Genomic DNA, 4,609 nt, shown 5'->3' with positions numbered 1-4,609 from the left:
TTAAGTTTAATACAAATTGGCACTTTCAGTTTTGTTTAATCATTTTGTGAATTTTTGGTAAGCTAGTTTGTGTGCCCCTTTCATTTTCAAATAATTAATTAGTTTATAATAATTACATGATCAATAGATACTTCAAACATGTGACACTCTCATACATTATAAAAATATATAATTGCAGATGAACTATTTAACAAACTGAATGACTCAGTTTTGAGTAATCATTTGTTAACATTGTATTCTAAGTAAAAAGACTATCATTTTTATCTTAAGCTTATTCGTTTATTATTAATTGGGTTGTGTCTACTAAATTTTAGCATTTTTGATTGGTAATATATTTTAATGGGTTTCCCCAAGTCATACTCACTTACATATATTTTATTAGTGAAATAAAATTTATTTCATAACAATTTTAGGGATGAAGTACAATATTTGATAAATTTCCCTAAAATAGTATACACACATTTAATGGTAGACACAGGTAATTGCCCTCCTCTTTCCAGCTGATTGGAAGTATGTCTTTAGTTATAATGATGCTATTCTCATGTGACAGCTATCTTGGTTGTCACTTTTAATTTCCTTTATCATGTTGGTAATACCTTATAGCTATTGTGTAGTATTGACTATTGAGTTGGGATACTTAATACACAATCATAACCACCTTTGTTAATATTTGTACAGATAAATGAGCAAAATATTTGTTTGTACTTGATTATAAGTTCTATACTTTTGTAAAGTGAGTAAGATGGAGCTGACTAAATAAAATAAAAACCATAGAATTCCAGTTTCATAGTATCTTTATGCTGATGTTTGAGTAAAATACTTACAAAAAATAACAAGGGCAACTTTGCCTACAAGATGCTATAGACATGTACTCTAATACCTAACTAATGAAGAGAAGTCTGTTAAGGGTCAATCTCCTTTGGTCATATAATAGTGAAGCAAAATAGAGAAATTATAAAAGAGACCACAGTACATTATAGACTGCTGTCAATCACACAACACTTCTCATTGTTATCAACTTGTGACAACATGTATGACAATTTATAAGAAAAAGATCATTAACAAAACTTGTACAGTATAATGGTTAATACTGTAAGTCACTAAAACACAAGTGTCCCTACAAATAAATTGTCTCAAAAGACTACAAGTCAAGTAGCATGTAGAAAGGAAGAAACGATTTTTTGCTTCAAATAATCCTATTACAGAAAACAGTGCTTACTACTGAAAGAAAAACTACCCAGTTAGTGTAGTATCCCCTCCTCTGTTAGAATAACACTCATCGTAATACAAGTTTTTATCATAGTAACAAATGGTATCTGTTGAAAGTCAAGTACAATAGCTCTCTGCTAATATGGTTGGCTATTAAGTGTGTAGTGTTGGAGCATGGAGCAGTTGTGGTAAGACTTTTCTCCTTATTAACTATACCACTAATGCTTTCCCTGTTGAGTATATCCCTACTGTCTTTGATAATTACTCTGCTAATGTGATGGTGGAATTCACGACGTCAGTGAATATCGGATTATGGGATACTGCAGGTCAAGAAAGATTATGATCGACTCCGACGCCACTTTCTTACCCTCAAACAGGATGTCTTCCGGATCTGTTTTTCAGTTGCTATCCATCATCATTTTGAAAATGTCAAAATCAAATAAGTCATGGAGCAAGACATAATACAATTAATTTCATTGTAATGACATAAAGATAATAACATACATTTATTTTCCTTTTGAATCCAATTCTGATAGTACAATATTTATAACCATATGCTCTAATAGTCTATAAAGACTTCACAATCCATAAATAAAAGACCTTATTAGGTCAGTACATTCTATCTGAGTAGTAACATACACACATTATACTCTGAAGCAAATACACAAAACAACTAAAATTCTTTCCTATTTCCCTCTAGTGGCATCCTGAATTGAGTCATCATTGTCCAGACAGCACCTATCATCCTTGTATGAACAAAACAAGACCTTCGAGAAAAAAAAAAACAGAGACACTCTAGAGAAGCCTAGCCGCTAAGAGTCCTATCTCCAGTACTTATACCAGAAGGTCTTAAAATGCAAAAAGAGATAGGAGGCAGTTCGATATATGGAGTGTTCAGCTCTAACCGATAAAGGAGTACAAGAGTGTATTTGATGTGCCTATAAAAAGCAGCATTACATATAGAATACATGCCCCATAATGTGAAAAGTAAAAAACAGATGTCTACTGTTGTAATCACTTTGTGTGAATACAAATATTACCTTGTTAATAATGGTATCCTGTACAATGTATTGCTGTTATTATATTTTGATAGGGATATTAGCTTTATGCGTTCAATATATTGTGTTTTATGAGGTCTGAACTAATTAGAGTCTATAATGTTATAAATCATACTTACTGAATTTTAAGTTTATATCTTCAATTATTCTGACAAAATAATTAAACCTGTATGCTACCAGAGTCCAAATGATCATATTGTATATCATGTCCTACATGTACTATGTATATTTGTAATTCAAAATTTTGAAGGTATACAACATTATGAGCTATTATAGTTAATATAAATTGTGTACTTTAATAATTAGTATCTAATCAATGATAGGTTATCTAGAGTACTAATTGTTTAAAACTCAAGAAGAAAAGACTCAAAACCTTCCAAACAGAACACAGGCTCAAACAACAGTAACACAATATAGTAGTGGGCAGTTACTCTACAGTAGTTTCGACTTTCAATAGTAACTACACATGGTACAACAGAATTTTATGCTCTTTAATAATGGTATTATGTGAAAACCCAAGAAAAGTTTCGGCTAAGATACAAAAAGGTGTAAATTAAAAGGGAACTGCCAAGAAAACGCAACTGAGCAATGACATTGGCTAAATTATAGTTCACTGTGAAGGCTCACTCAACTGTTTGTCTTTAATACATGTAATAAAATCTTCCACTACTCCACAACATGAATAGTTATAGGTAATAGAAGTGAAAGTACAGTACCGTAAAATAGACTCCTTTAACTAGTTCCATTATATAAAAGCTCTTTTTAGAAGCAAGCAGCAGAGCTAAAAAGTAAAATGTATAGTTACATCTGTAACATAGATATCATCTGATATTAAAGTCAAAACAAATCTATATACAGTTAACAGTGTCACATGTCTATAAACAGGAAGCTCAATGTGACTAGCTTTGGGAAGGTAAAAATTTGAATTATTTATTTGAGTGCTTGATCACAAACCTCTTTCTTTTCTTCTGTTTTTGTTGTAATTTATGGCTCCTTCAAGCTCAATGCACACTCAACTTAAAAGTGAACACAGTAAGAGTAATAGGTTGCTATGTGTATCAGAGGTTCAATATATTGGTTAATTTTTATTTATCCCCTTTTGGAAATTTAGGGCATCACAAAATAGAAAAAAAGATTAAATGATAATGCAAATGGATAGGGAAACTTTACATGGTCTCAAAACAATAGTACACTTACTGTGACATGTATCTAACATATTTTGAAATAATACAAATATCAGTGATATATATGACAGAATAAAAATCCTCCTGTGGATCATATAATAAGCTGTTAATTCTTATGTTAACATATAATTCATGTTTCTTACATATCTAACTAGCTCATCTAACCACGGTCGTCTACTAAAGTCTATAAAAGAGGACAATGGACTATAGTAATACATCATTACATCTCTACTCAAAGAAAAAAAAACGTCCTCAACTATCATATCTTCTGTTCAAGTTTAACTCCTCTAACTCAACCACTACATCAGATACTCATAATGGACATCAATATCCTTCCTCCTCCTGTGTGTAGTAGTAAACTCTGTTTCTATTCTACTACTCTTGTCAATGCAAACTGTCCTGATGATGAGTCATCACTACTTTCCTATTCCAACTTCTACTATTAGTGACTCAAGACAATAGGGGGGTGTGGGGGGGGGAAAAAAAAATACTACCTTCTCCAGTCTGTTACTTCAGCACTCACATCATAAAGGTATATCACATGGATTCTATATGCTCTATTGTCAAGACTATTCCTTGTGCTTTGCTAATCATGTGTATATATACTATATCTCTTTCAGAAAAAAGAATGTTCTCTACCTAAGAACTGTAAGGATTGTATGATTGGGATATAAGGAAGACTGTAAATATCCAATTTGTATCCTGATGGAAAGACTCAAAAGATAGTAAGTAATTTTTGCTAATTCATCATCAATGTTAAAGTTACTATATTGTAGTCATACTGTGACATGAAGGGGTACACCACTGTGATGGAAAGGTGGTTGGACTAGAGTGGCTTATCTTAATATGACTGAGTCTGGTGCTACCTGTCCGTCCTGGACTGACACTACAACATTATAACAACATTGATCATGGACTGTGTGGTCGACCTTTTTTCCTTCCCTTCAGCTAGTTGTAGTTCAACTACATTTTCCATCTCTTGTCTTAACTACTATAAAGTATGTGGACACAACTTAGAGGATATCATATTGGACTACTAGTGTGCATTGTATCCACAAGTGTAGGTATAGGTATAGACAGTTATTATGTTGATGGTATTTCCATTACTTATGGACAAATCCTCGTAAACACATCTGGACATATGCTGCTGGTTTGAGA

At 32.2% G+C, this 4,609-nt stretch overlaps 1 pseudogene; it reads left to right on the top strand.

Moving 5' to 3' along the window:
• The first annotated feature begins 1,367 nt into the window (after nucleotides 1–1,367).
• Nucleotides 1,368–2,142, top strand: LOC121391596 (annotated as a pseudogene).
• The last annotated feature ends 2,467 nt before the right edge of the window (nucleotides 2,143–4,609 follow it).

The sequence above is a fragment of the Gigantopelta aegis genome, unplaced genomic scaffold, assembly GCF_016097555.1.
Source record: "Gigantopelta aegis isolate Gae_Host unplaced genomic scaffold, Gae_host_genome ctg2703_pilon_pilon, whole genome shotgun sequence".
NCBI lineage: Eukaryota > Metazoa > Mollusca > Gastropoda > Neomphalida > Peltospiridae > Gigantopelta > Gigantopelta aegis.
This window is presented reverse-complemented; position numbering and strand designations above follow the sequence as displayed.